The following is a 15640-nucleotide window of genomic DNA, read 5'->3' as shown; positions in this document are numbered from 1 at the left end:
ATTTGAATAATGAGCATTATCACATTTTTTTGGGTAATATTTTTTTTGTATTCCGTTTCTCAGTGACAAGAATAAAATCCTCACGAAGCATGCTCAGAGTTGTCAAAGCATATTCCAAGGACTCGAAGGAGAAAAGAAAGCGTATTATGAGAAAAGAGCTGGAGTATCGCATTCCAGAATTCTGTCCATGTGATGAGATCTACGACAGGGAACGATCCATTGTGATTACTTCCAAGATGACGGCCGTGGGACGACAATCTATAAGTATACTGGGAAGGCGATGATGCGTCAAATCAAGAAACAACTTTTGGCTTGCCAGCGCACCGCTCGGAAAAGAGGAAATTAAAGTAACCACAGGACATTATTCATACCATGCACTACAAATTTCCACTATGATTTCCATAATCTCCATAATTTAATCTCCATAATTTCCACTATACAAATTTACCACGCAGAATGCGAGGTGATTACAAGCCCATATTCACTGAGCCGAAGCCGAAGTTAATATAGGCTTTTAATCACTGAGCCTAAGGCGACTAATTGCTTTAGTGTATTGTGTTACAAATAATAATCAACATAATTTCATAAAAATTTATAATTACGTAAAATTTGAAAAACAACAAAAAACTGTAGTCACTGACCAGTGAATTTCCGAGACAGTGAATTTTGACCAATCAGAATGCAGGAAAATCAATAGTCACCTCGAAATTTATTAGGATTATTACGTCATAAATTAGGCTAAATTAGATCATAATGACCACATGTCTCTTAAATGCGAGCAGTGCCTATACAGGATGTATCAAAAAAGTGTCGCAAATGTAAAATTCTCGTTTTTCAGGATAATTTACAAAATTTGGAAAAATTTTGTGTTGCTAGGCATAGTTAAGACTTATCTGGTATACCTAGAGCAAGTTTGTTTTTGCATTAACAAAATTATGTTACCGGGAGGGGTGTTCCTATCCACTGATATTGAGAGGGCTTCCAGTGTGCGTGCAAAAATGTGAAGCTGAAATTGAGATATTGTTTAACTGTCTAAAAGTAGTAAAGGTTTTTAATAAACTCATTAAACTGTCGAAGTTTCGCTAAAAAAACGCACACTGGGAGCAACGCACGGTCCCTATAGAGCTGACGTATATTTCACTGCGCGCAGTGGATTAAATGCATCGTTGCTTTTGGCGTTACTAATCTCTTGCAAGGGTGGGCAAATGAATAAATTAAAGCGAGAAACTGAACACAAAGACAAAGCGATTTAATGACAAGATTTTTTACCATGCTCAGATTAAAAAATCTTGTTATTAAATTGATTCGTCTCTGTGTTCAGTTTCTCGATATAATTTATTAATTTGCCCAACCTTGCATGAGATTAGTCACGCTAAAAGCAACGATGTATTTAATCCAGTGCACGCAATGAAATATTCGTCAACTTTACGGGTCGCGCGTTGCTCCTAATACGCATTATTTTCCTGAAACTTTTACAGTTTATTAAAACCTTTCCTACTATTAGACAGTTAAATAATATCTCAATTTCAGCTTGACATTTTCGCGCGCAAGCCCTCTCAATATCAGTGGATAGGACAACCCCCCCGGTAACATAGGGTATACCCCCCTAGGTATACCAAATAATTCTTAACTATCCCTAGGAACCCAAAAATTTCCCAAATTCTTCAAAATGTCCTGAAAAACGGAAATTTTACATTTGGGACACTTTTGTATCCACCCTGTATATATACACATCTTTAAATAGGCTATTAACTTTGAACACTAATATTTTCGTTTTTTTATATAAAATACAATTGCAATGCACCAAAATCTAACGTCACATTCCCTTATCTAATGAAATTTATTTCAGTGTAATGGCTTCATAGGTTAAACATTTATTATCAATCAAACCGTACTTTACCCTTTACTACACCCTGTAGTTAATTACTACTTCTGAATTTTGTCAAGAATTTCCTTTTCTTTACAATATTCACGCTATCGGCTTTGTTTATATGATAACAAAAAAACGCGAGAAAAACAATGATTTACTTCTACATGGCGAACAAATTATAGAAACTAATTAAAAGCGCGGAATTTTTTTAGAACTTCATTCTGGCAAGCCCCAGTGACCGAGCCAGCCTGACGATTTTGTCCCGCTATATAAATTTCGAGTCACTATAATTATTCATGTCTTTAGAAATTTTTTGCTTTCACCGTTAACATATGAACACCAAAATAATTGCATAGCGGGACAAATCGTAGCTGGTTATGCTACTGGCAAGTTTTATTCCAATCTCTTAAGGCTAATTTCCACTCCGGAAAACGAGCAGCGGATCGGATTTTTTTCCGAGCTGGTCCAATCCATGAAGTGATTTCGGATCGGATCAAAAAAAATTTAAAACTATTTGAACTTTTTTTATTTCGTCTCGGACGCTTTCGGATCAATATAAGCCAAAAATTTCAACAGACGGCGCACGCGCGGATTATCTTTCGTTCCGATCCGCTGCTCGTTTTCCGGAGTGGAAATTAGCCTTTAAGTAACGCCAAAGCTGTGTGGTTTTTCAAAGGGCATCACCCCCAAAACAACAACAACAAGATTAGCAACGTGTGGGGACCAGTTCTTGCTCCAAAAATGCCATAACAATCAAACGATAGTTGGATAGATAGCAACTTCTTTCAACTCCATTGTTTCCTTCATGTTTATGGAAACATGTAAATCAGGTATGGATAGTATATTCTCGAACAGAGGATGGTTTGAACAAGGTTTATCATGCAAGATGAAAAAAGAGTGAATTGATAACGAGCTTATTATAATCTGGTTATAAACACCAGCGAATTAATCTGTTTTAGTATATCAATGATAAAATAAAGTTAATGAGGAAACGTTCGTATCAAGGTGTGTCTTGGCAAAAAACATATGCTTGTGGGCGGATGTCAGACATGCGTCATATGGCACCACACGCGAATATCATTTGACCTGCTCAATTCAACCAATTAGACTCTTTTACTATTTGGCGCCAAAAAACAATCAATGGCATTTCAGAGGGTCACGCTAATTGACTTTCTGTCTAATAGATCACAAAGAGTGAAATTGGCCGTTATTCCGAATAAGGCTGTTATTCTGAATGGGGCTCTGTTCCTTTAGGCGCCCCACTGTGTACAAAGCTGGGTCCCTGATTATTTGTTTTAAGATCAACGATCTTGATATTAATTCACCATACCTATGGAAATTTCTAGATGATACTACAGCATCAGAAATCCTCCCAAGGTGTGGTGTTAGTGAAGCCCAGAGCATAGTGGATCGTGTGGCGCAGTGGTCAGAGGAAAATAGATTTCAACTTCATCCTGATAAATGTAAAGAACTCAGAATTATATTCTCGCAGAATCCAGTAACAGTAGAACCAATAATGTAAATGGGAAAGAAATCGAAACTGTTGAGAGTGTCAAATTACTTAGGGTTCCACAAAATAATAAACTCACATGGAACGCTCGTATCGAAGGAGTCATCAAGAAAGCCAATAAGAGATTATACTTTTTGGTTCAGTTAAAGAGGGCTAAGGTACCAATTGCAGATTTGATATTATTTTATACATTGTGTTCCATCAGTGATAGATTATGTTGTACCAGACTTCTATCATGCCCTTCCGAGATATTTAAAGAAGACCTTGTACGTTTGAAAAAATGAGCGATAGCAATTCTAAAGCCAGGAGTGGATTATGGTTCAGCTTGTGAAACTTTGAATGTAAGACCAATGGAAGAAAATCATAACCTTTTATGCGAGAATTTGTTCAAGAATATAGTCAAAGATCCAGGGAATAAACTTCATAATTTGCTCCCACCATTACATCAATCGCATCTTGACCTAAAATGACCTTAGAAATGAGGTGAAGGCTATTTCAGATAGGGCAGAGCACCTCGTCACCAGGCTTCCAACTCATACACGGCCACAATATCCAATATGGCGACCAGGCATGGGAGTGTATATTTTAAAAATCCTTAAAAATACGGTTTACATGCAAATTTGGTACATATGAGTAGACTTTGTAGTTTAATTTTTTCCGACAATAAAATTGATTTCAGAATAATTAATACAAGCACATTATTGTATACCTAATAGAATATAAGGATAAACTTACTGTCACTTACCAGCCCAGCCGCTATGTCTATATCTGCCAGAAATTACTCACAGGCACCGGATCGGAAGCAATCAAGGGCAGGCGGGGGTAGCATAACAGAGAGGTGAATATTAGCAGCTAAAATACAGCTAAACGTTTGCATTGTATGTGTCTTTGGGATTGAAAATTTATATGAATGATTGTGGCAAATGTTTTGGTCAATTTTCTCTTGAGATTGCCAGCAGAATACTGCGAAAAGTGTTTCATCTAGACCCCCCTAACCAGCCTCCACCTTCAGCACTCGACTGGAGGCTAGCGTGCCTTTGGTATGCATGCTTAAGTTAACCTAGCTGATGCACCCCCCTAAAATTAAAGGCTATATCCACCACTGTTGTCATGAGTCTTTTATTTTTCTGTTTACGCGAGGTAGGAGATCTTTTACAATTGGTAACTAATGTTCATTAATTAATGTTAGTTTCTGGCTTCGTTCTTTTCTTCACTTGGAAACTTCGTCGTTTTTGGTTTCTTGTCTTGGTTATCTGTTCTGTAGGGGTTGAGCTTCTCTAAGTTAGCGTTGTAAGTTAGAAATGTGGGTTGGTCTTAGAAGCTCGTTCCAGCTCTTATATCTTGTTTGTTTAAGGCGTTGTCGCACTAGCCGAGTTGGTCTTCTGCTCAATCGATCAATACTTAAAAATGTTTACAACTTAAAATATTTATCATCAACAACTAGTAAAATTTACAAACAATACGTCTGTGAACAATATCTTTCAACCTAAACTATTTTCACTCTTATTTTATCGAATTGAACTTTTGATGACGTAATCTATTACATGCTTGACCGCGCAACACAATTTTTAACACAATTGATTGACACAATAACTTGAATGGCCTACAGCACGCACATTTTTTTTTAATAATGCGACCATTAAGATTAGTGACGACTTAAGACTGTTTATCCAGGTATTAGTTCTTAGAGGATTATAAATATTTTCCTCTTATTACTTATTTAATCCCACGATATGTCATACATAAAAGCGAAAGCCGATTAATGTTAGCTAATGACCGAAAATTATACTTACTTAGGCGTCTTGTGGCAAAAATCATACACTAATACCTGTCATGCTATTGATATTCCTATTTTTACAGCTATTCAGTTTACATGCGTATCTCTAAACTCAATAAAGCCTTGCGTAAAACTGTTGTGAACAAGTCATTTGGGTTTCTCATCAGGTTTATCAACTGATTAATCATTAAGCATGATAAATATTGTATACGGCAACATACTGAGTCTGCCTGCTGTTGTACTGTATCCTGGCGTTGCACAACCAGTGAGCTGAGAATGGGATTACATATTTCACTCTTGCAATTAGGGTCGAAACCTAGACTCCAATTTGGGATATGGCCCAAAATTAAGCTGGTTGCGGGTAATTGGAGCCACCCCCACCCCCCTCCTCACAAACCTCTTTAAAAATTGTTTTTTGGATTTGTTTTTCAGCCACATGTAAAGCTTCATTTCATTAAGATGGAATTGAGAATGTCTATACATTGTTCTATGTGTTTAAAATTGCCTAATTTATATGCCATTACTTTCAAAACTAATTAAACTATTTACAACAAATAATATCGAAGAAACTATTGATACCTTAAATAATAATGAAGGCACTGTATAAATAGCTCAATTAAAATAAAATAAACTTTTTTTTCTAGTTAATGGACTCAGAAAATTCGATCTACTGTTCATCATTCCTTAGTAGCTAGATAGTGTGTCCCAATTATATGCTCAGTTTTTATACAATTTCCCTTCTGTAATCATTACTCAACATGCAATTTATTTTTTTTTAAATTTTAGTCATTCATATAACTGAAGGCATTAACTCAGAAGATGGGGAAGAAACTTGAAATAATAACTCTACAGCCTCGGCTCTTCCTGGTAAATTTTTGGAAAAATGAGTGTCTCATGGAAAATGAAAAAACTGAAATGAGCTAAAGTAAATGCGTATTGATGAAAAAGATATCCTTATGCTGTAGCATTTTATATAAGCCCGAAATTTGATGCAACAAGGCCGTTACGTGTTTCGTTTTCTGACCAGCCTGCGATTGACACTCGAGGAGTTTTGCGAGAATTCTTCTCCACTGTAAAAGAAAAATTGATCACTGGAGGCATGTTCAAGATGTTCGAGGGTCCCCAGGAGAGATTGTTGTTTAAGGTGGCTCCCTACAATTTTTTAAAATATTGAAAACTTTTGGTTTTAATTTAAAATTTTAGCACGAGATTTCTTGCTAAGGAAAAGAAATTTCCCAGGTATATTAACCAACATTCTAACAGTCAGAAATTGCCCATAAGCATCACGTCATTATCGTTGTTATAGTAACAATGGCGATTCAACATGGCCGACATTTTACCTATTCACGCATTTTACTCGAAAACAAGTTCGGTTACCCCAATTTTTTATTTTATAAAAAGTTTTTAAATACTTCATAATTTGGTTGTTGCTCTGGAACTGGACCATTTTCCTCAATACCATAGTTGGTTAGGTTTACAACATTCTAGACAGCAGTGGATGTCGTGTTGCTCTGAACTACCATACCTCTCACCCATAAAAATTTTGAACCAGTTAAAAAAATCTATAAAGCCAAAATTATTAAAAATTAAAAAACGTGATTTTTCGTTATAGAATTTTTTTGGCTCTATAGAATTTTTTTAAACTGGCTCAAATTTCTCATTTTTTTTGTAAGAAAACTTTTAAAAAAAAAAAAAAATTGGGGTAACCGAACTTGTTTTCGAGTAAAATGCGTGAATAAGTAAAATGACAGCCATATTGAATCGCCATTGTTACCATAACGACGGTAATGACGTGATACTCAAAGACAATTTTCGACTGTTAGAATGTTGGTTAATATATCTGGAAAATTTCATTTCGTTTAGCAAGAAGTTTCCTGCCAAAAATTTCAATCTAAAACATTAGTTTTCAATATTCTTAAAACTGTAGCGAGCCACCTTACTATGAACAATCGTGTCTGGCTGCTAGCATTCCCATGGCCAGAAATTGCGGACATGGAATATGCAGATTGCCGTAGCAAATTTGCATATCTGTTCAAATATTATTCGTTTGCAGAACTATAAATTATATTGCGCATTCTTAAAGTTCGCAAAATTTAAGAAAATCCTTGCATCTTTGCAATTTGCCCTGGTTGTTTTTTGTAATTCGTGTCGAATGAAAGGTCCTGAGGTAATATTTTGCTGGTAAAGGTTTATGTCGGCTCTGCATTTTAATTTATTTCTACACTATTACGGTTTTCGTTTTAAAATCCTTGGAAAGATTGTTACTCAAAGTCTCATCCATGGTTGTGGTGGCTTCCCTCATTTAGCCCCTTCGCACTTCTATTACATCGCAACTGGTGACTTCCAAAAAGCATCAGCGTACACCTCTGTGTATGACGTTTATGACACAGAGAAAAGAGAAGTATTAGATAAGGTATTATTACCGTTCATGTACTCAACTTATGTGAAGTTACTAGATTTCATCCGTGCAGCTTGATCGTTGCAGCAAGGTGATTTTTAACTTACTGGATGTCATAGAGAGCTAAATGACAAATACTTGCAGATATATCTGCATGTATTTGCACTTTCATTGCGCGCTATAGCGGCAAGGTTATATAAAACATACCACATCAGTCAGACAGCGTAACCCTAAAACACTCAATAGTTTATTATAATCTCATAGCTGATTTCTGCAAAAACCAATGAGGAACTTGGAGATCTCAATACAGCTGACAGTTTCCTTTCAATAATTCAGGAGAGTGGAGTGACCTGTCTTGGTAATGTATGTATGATTTGTTCATAATTACACCCAAACAGCAACATTGCTCCAGGTAAAAAATCACTTTGTCACTTGATACGGAAATAGGAAAACGTATAGCCATAAATGAAAATTACTATATTCCCTCTTGATTGATGCATGGTGATAATTGGAGATGGGGGAGCCCACAGAACTCAATAAGAAAAAAAGATGCATGGCAATTTTACTACTGTAATCCCTTTCTATTGAAGTATTGGCGGACATTAGCATAACCTATAACAAGGCATCGGATAAATGTAAATCAAAAATCGATAATTCGTTTACATATACTAGCACACCTAAAAACAGGATTGTATAATTTATTTTCAGACTGAAAACAAACTTCAAATTGCAGAAGCCATCGTGTTTTACCATGTTCTTATTAAAAAAGTTGCTATGCTAGATAACTTTTCTAAAGGGCTAGAAACGTTGGGAATTTTGGAAGAGATTAAAAAAAAACCATTTCAGTTTGAAGCAAGCGTTACAACGAGCAAGAGTTGGTTCCTTCCGGGGTATTGGAAAAAACTGTTTTCAAACCAGAAAATGCTAATTTGAAGAAAATGTTTGAGAACTTTGTATAAACAAGGTACAGGGTAAATATTATATGTACACCTCTTTTTATGCTTTAAAGCAAGTTGGAAAGATGTTCTTCATTAAGTCTAAATATGATATGTATGATCATAGACTATCCAGAGTGTGCGATAAAGCATGCACGGTTATATGTGATCCGTATAAAAACATATAAAGTGATAAGTGTGCTGGTTCAATCTTTTCGCTCTCTGTAAAAACTCACTTGAAGATAATTTACACATATAAACAAAATAGTGTATACGAACACTGCTGATATTATTAAATTAAAATGATGTTCTTCATAAATGTTTTTTTAATTAATCGCATTGTGATAAATTGAAAAGACATTAAAGTATAATTTTTAGAGCTCGGGTGTTTAATGAAATTTGTCACTGGCATTCGTAACATACCTTGGGCACCAATTACAGTTGGAATTGGAGAGTCAGAGGAAATATTTGCTCCCAAATGTTTAATGAAGCTATCTTTACCACGTGCATTAGAAACCGCACAACAAGAATACTTCAACTCAGTTATACGTGCGGCAATTCGTGCGGAAGGAAAGGCATTCACCTCGTAATGACTGGGGTACAATTGTATGGTACAGTAGTTGTATAATCATAGTGTTACAGATTATATAGTTGCTATTATTGTTCTTACTCGTTGACCATGAATATTTCATATTTATGCACCTATCAAAGTTAGGCCCAAATTGAAATTCGCATTTTCACAAGCTATTTCTATGACTGAGTATCTGGCATCACCTAGTGCAACAGACCCAAACTGGCATAACATAGAATTTCCTTGTCCTTATGAGGATGCCAGTGTCCCCAAATCCTACCTCCGGCCTCACTTTGATAGGATTACTAAATTATGTTAATTGTTGACTAATTATAACCTTGACTTATTATAACATTTGCTTTAAATATTTGATTTATATTGTCTGAAATAAAATGCAATAAAACTGTTTACCATTACTAATCAGAAAGCATACTATATACCATGTTTAATGCAATAAAGTACTGTGCAATCCCATTTTCGTCTTCTATTGTAAGAATTTCTTTTTTAACTTGTTGCACTTGTTGATCGGTTAAATTAACTAGAGATTGGGGCACAAATACTTCATAATTTGGTTGTTGCTCTGGAACTGGACCGTTTTCCTCAATACCATAGTTGGTTAGGTTTACAACATTCTAGACAGCAGTGGATTTCGTGTTTCTCTGAACTACCATACCTCTCACCCATAATTGTCGTGGTGAAAAGTTACATTCCGTTGAAATAGGATGGTTGTTCCATTGAATGGTAAACTGCCTTAATGCCTCATTAACAAGGTCTAAATTAACAAGGTCTAAATAAACAAGTTGGAGTACAAACAAATGGATTTCATTGGATGCAATAAATACACTGTTCCTCTCCAGATAAAGAAAAATGTTGAGAAACCGTGACACAACAACCCTATTTACATCCCGCCAAAGTCGTTCAATACGCTGATTTTGGACGGATGTACCAGTTATTATGCTTCCACGATTAATTCCTCTCTCTGCCATCATACATATATCTTCCGACTTCTATATTTTCTAAACCAAGATCGCATGCAGCGCACACGAGATGGTAGGTTGTTTGTGGCGACAGCTGACTGAAAAAGCTGCATGTAAGTATGTAATCAAGCAAGAATATCCATCAATTCCATCATGTATCACTATCCTGTATGGCTCGATTAATTTGTGATTGCCATGCATCTATATGCCTAAAACAAAAATTCAAGGCTTGTGTCAGAATTGCATTTTAGTTTAATAACAAGTGAATCAGGTGATCATAAATGTTCTTTCATTGGCTGCATAAGACTAGTGCTATTGCAAGTGCAGCGGGTGTGGTACTAAACAAGTAACATAAACGTATTAAAGACACGCTTACCATAGTGAATTAGGAGATGTAACATTGTATCTCCGCCGAGTAAACCTTTCTAATGCATAAAAGAACTCAGCATAGTTAGGAAGCCATCACTGCGCCATTTTGTAACAGGTAATTCTTTATCTACGGAACTTCATTCCTAGGTTTAAGAGTTCCTGTTCCGGTTTTATATTATTCCACTCCGTTTCTTCTTGAGCATAGTTTTGCACTTCCGCTTCCTCTCGAGTATCGAATAGAAATCATTTGCTTTTGACTTGGATGAATTTTAATAAAGTGGACTTCGATGATTATATAGAATCGACTTTAATTTACATCAGTCCGACTTCGACTTCAGTGAATTTGACTTCGATATTTGTAAACTCGACTTCGAATTTTGAATTTTCGACTTCGAATTGTGAATTTTCGACCATTCAGTCAAAATATATTTGCTCGTATTTTTGTCCGCAACGGAACGTCATAGAACTATTTATAGTTTTGTACCAATTAAATCCATAAATATAAAAAAAATTCCCGCTTATATATGAAAAATAATACTAGTTCATAGAAAACAACCATTAAACCGTACGTGCCTATACTTCCCATCACTAAAGGATTGCTAAACCATGGGTGCTAAACTATGGTCTGGAATTATTCAAGGAGTGGCTAAACTATGGTCTGGAATTATCCAGGGATAGTTAAACTATGGTCTGGAATTATTCAAGAAGTGGCTAAACTATGGTCTGAAATTATCCTTGGGGTTGCTAAACTATGGTCTGCAATTATCCAGGGGGTTGCTAAACTATGGTCTGGAATTATTCAGGGGGGTAGTTTTACTATGATATGGAATTATTCAGGGGGTATTTAAACTGGTCTGGAATTATTCAGGGGGTTGCTAAAATATGGTCTGGAATTATTCAGGGAATCAGGGGTTTGCTAAACTATGGTCTGGAATTAGTCAGGGGTAGTTAAACTATATGATACGGAATTATTTAGGGGCAGCTATTAGCTAAACTATGGTCTGGAATTCAAAACAAATAATTAAATAATTGATGTGATCAAAGACTTGTAACCTGTAACTGAGTGGTAATCTGAACAACTAGGGTTCTCAATACAGGATACAATTTTAATGATCTTTTTGAATGGTCTATTTCTATTTTGTGTTGCAATGTTTTATTATAATTTGAATATTTTCTACATTGTGCGTTATCATATTATGTTAACACGACGCCATTACCCAAACAACAACTTTAAAGTGTCACGTGGTACCTGAATACAGTACCCTAAGAACATATTGTAACATCTTCCCTTTAACAGTTATGTCGCTCGGAAGAAGTCCAAGCAAGATTTTAAGTACAAAAAAATTTAAATGTCTTTTAAATTTCAAGTAGCATCACTGCTAGAGTTCTAAACATAACATGGACGATTTTCATTGTTATCAGTTTCACTATTTATAGAGTTCATAGATATATTATATACCGATTTCTTGTAGGCGTTCATTTGCAATTATAGTCCTCAAGGTAACTGGGTGGCCTTCTTTGACGTTGTTGTCTGTTGCCTGCCAGGGTTTGTGGTGCAGGAACGGTTGTTGGGCCTATGGGTGCTGTCTCTTCCTGCGCTCCATCTTCATCCAATACTGAGTCATCCAGAGGTTCATCATCCTCGCTGCTGCTGAACGGCTCATCAGATCTTCTTAAATGTACTCTATTCCGCCGATATGTTTCGCCCGCTTTTGTTTTGACATAGTAAGATCGATCATCATGTTTAGATGTGGCAACTGCTTTTCGCCATTTGTTTTCGCCAAGGCGAGTGGGCTTTATACGCACCACGTCTCCTATTTTGAGCTTGCTGAGGTCTTTCGCTGATCGATGATAGCACAACGCTTGTGTGCTTTGTTTCTTCCTCAGCTTATTCTGTTGCGTTTGCAGTGACGGGTAAGAGGGCTGCAGTAGGCTGGTCTTCATGGGTAGTAGCGTTCTAGTGCGTCTGTTCCACTGAGCTATATAATAATTCCTGGACGACCGGCTCGTCATTTTTCAGTAACTTCGCCGCCATCTTTTTGAAGCCACCAATATGGCGGATTTCGCCTTCTGCGCAGTGCGCAGAAGCTCTGCTGACGCCACATGGTTCCTTTTGACCATGGTATTTACCACTGACCAGGCTCAATTCTGAGCCCGCTACAGCAGCATTCCCCCCCCCCTGGATTTTGTCCTCTCGTAGATTATTTTTATACTGAAAAACGTTCTTTGTCTGCTGTAAAATCTGAAAAAAATATTGAAATCTCAAGAACTGAGGAGAATATATTTTTAAATCAAACGGCACCAGAATTGCAGGACCAATGCAGGTACCATTTTTTTATTAACCGTATTGAATTCAAATAGATATTTGTTAATTTTGTTTAGATTACCTTCGCAGTTCGCACTTTTTAATATGTCGTGATTTTCGTCTAAAATCAAATGTTGTTCGCTTTTTCGACTGTCCCTTTGCTTTTAATAAGCTGGCTAAGTCGTATTAGCTATAACTTTTTCTTATAAATGTCATTTGTAATATAAATTTGAAATACAAAGGCAAAAATGTAAAAGCCGTATTTTGATTTCACTGGTTATAAACATGTGGTTTCTATAATTACCAAACTGCTTTTGTAGTCCAAGCAACAATAATAAGAAGAAATGCTCTTTAATCGTGACCTTTGATGACGACATCGTCATGTTTAAAAGGTAAGGAATAACAAAGTGAACGATTTTAATATTTTATTGAACACTGATTACAGTAAATTTAATTTAAAATTACATTGTTATGCGTTGAATTGAGATACATTATTCACTAGTCAACAATTAATAAATGCCAATGTGCCCAACAAAGATTAACACGGGCATGTGAAATGTTAAATTTATATGTAATTATCCAGGGGCTGGTTGTCCAAAATCTGGTTAGCTTAACCAAGAGTTAATTAAAGCAAATCTTTACATCAATTTCAATTGCTTGTTTATAAATTAAGTCTTTACCAATGTCTTTTTTCATAAATATTTTCTGGTCTGACAAAAGCCATATTTTGTAAATCTTTTGAAACGAACAGGTGATTAAAGTTTAATTCAGGGTTAACACTTAATTAGCTTTGAACAACTGGCCCCAGCACAATTAAAGAATTTCACAAAGAATGTTAAATTCAATGAAGAACAATTATAAATAGCCGGATGATACCCAGATTAATCTTTGTTGGGCAAAGTGGCTCCAGTTATGTTCATTGTACAATTTGTACAATTTTTTAAAATGTACTTAAGGGCCGGCTTCCTTTTTTGGTTTTTGCACTGATGTGCAATATGGCCCAGTCTGCCACAATTGAAACATTTTCTCTCTACAAAGGAAGGAGATTTATTCATTAGGGGTTGTGATCAATAGCCCATAACAAACATAGATAATATTAACTTGTAACTAATATTAACATAGATCAAGAAAGCTTGATCCAGTTGTGCCAGGTGGGAACTGACCTCAATATCAATGTACTTGAAAAGACTTATATGTCATGCTGTTAAAGAACAATTTACTGCTGTCAAAGATGCATTTACCAACTAATAGAACACCATATAATTTGTTGATAATAGGTAAATCATGGAATTTTAGACTTACTGCTTTGAACTCGTTTTTTGGCTGCAATAAATAAACAATAAAATTAATATATTTTTTGTTTTGTGGAGTCTAAATACAAATATGTTGTTATTGCTTCATTTAGGTGAATGGATATTTATTCAAGATGAACTAAACAGGAAAACGTACGTTGTTTACATTCCCTTGCTTTATGGCCAGTTAGGCCACAATTATGAAATTTTCCTAGAAATGAAAATTTGTTAGCTAGGTTAGAACTGTGGAAATATCCACAATAAAAACAACATAGTCATGGTAAGCAAAGTTTCAATACCTTTGAATTCTGTACTTCTCTTGCCTTCTATAAAGAAGAAAAGACACTTGTTCAAAATAATCGTTGTATATTGTTACGCAAGGCTTCATAGTGATTGAGATACGCATATAAAAATAGCCATAAAAATAGAAGTAGCAAGAGCATGACAGGGATTAGTGATTAATTTTTGCCACAAGACGCCTGAGTAAATATAATTTCGGCCCATTCGCAACCATTAATCACATTTCCTTTCATGCATGACATTTCGTGGGATTGAATTAAGTAGTAAGGTGAAAATATCAATCATCCTGTCAAAACGTGTGCATCTGGATCAACAATCGTATGTCGTTGCCAAGTTTAACTGTCATAATTGAAAATATGCATGCTCGAGGCAGCTGCGAAGCTCTTATGTCAATCAAATGTGTTTTTTATAATGCGCGGTCGAGCATTTTATGGGTTACGTCAGAGAAAGTTTAAATCGATTAAAGTAGTAGTATAAATAGTTAAGTTATAAAATAAGGTTCACAGAAACAATGTTTGATAGTTTTAATGCATGTTGATGATAAATATTTTAAGTTGTGAACATTTTTAAGTATCGATCGATTGAGCAGAAGACCAACTCGATTAGTGCGACAACGCCTTAAACAAACAAGATATGAGAGCTGGAACGAGCTTCTAAGACCAACCCACATCTCTAACTTACAACGCTGATTGGTTGGATAAGGATCAGCCCACTCTGGTTGATGACGTCTGCAAGTTTCCCTCAACCGTTACTATAAAAGGGCGTGCACAACACCCCAACCTTCAGTGGACTGACGGAGTAAAGATTAACTTATGAAACGTTAGGAAGCTCAACGACAGAACTGACGAAGAAGACAAGAACAGAAAACAACGAGATCCGAAAGGACGAATAATCAGAAGAGAAGAGAAGAACGGAGAAAGAAGAGAACATTAGTGAACTTTAGTAAAAGCTTGTAAAGATCTCCTACCTCGCGTATAGAGAAAATAAAGTCTTTATAACAATATACTAAAATATAAAAATAATAAAAACATACCACTCTTGCATTGCCAAGCCTTGTGACCTCTATGTCCACAATTATGACACTCGCCTAAAGGAAAAGGTTGTTAAATAGGCTCTATAGGTTAAATAGTTTTATGCATCTTAAGACCCGTTTCAGTCGTTGAACTTTTCAGGTGCCAAATCGAATGCAAATGAACTTAAAGAAAGACTTTAACTCATAAACATTAGGAAAAATGAAAATTTCGAAACGGGCATAAGACACCCATATATAAAAGGTATTGTTCTATTAAAATGTAAAATGACGAAATATATAGAAAATAATACCTTTGAACGTTGC

The 15640-nt window shown here is 35.7% G+C and overlaps 1 long non-coding RNA gene across 1 annotated transcript; it reads right to left on the bottom strand.

Annotated features, from left to right (window-relative positions):
- Window positions 1-13667: 13667 nt before the first annotated feature.
- Window positions 13668-14208, bottom strand: LOC114535310. The gene is made up of 3 exons (XR_003688249.1): window positions 14162-14208; window positions 14015-14035; window positions 13668-13742 (listed from the first exon to the last, which is right to left on the bottom strand). It is a non-coding gene; the product is annotated as an uncharacterized LOC114535310 (long non-coding RNA).
- Window positions 14209-15640: the final 1432 nt, after the last annotated feature.

Source organism: Dendronephthya gigantea, unplaced genomic scaffold (assembly GCF_004324835.1).
Source record: "Dendronephthya gigantea isolate DGI-Jeju-01 unplaced genomic scaffold, DenGig_1.0 000116F, whole genome shotgun sequence".
Lineage (NCBI taxonomy): Eukaryota > Metazoa > Cnidaria > Anthozoa > Malacalcyonacea > Nephtheidae > Dendronephthya > Dendronephthya gigantea.
The sequence above is the reverse complement of the archived record's forward strand: the minus strand, read 5'-3'. Positions and strand labels throughout refer to the sequence as shown.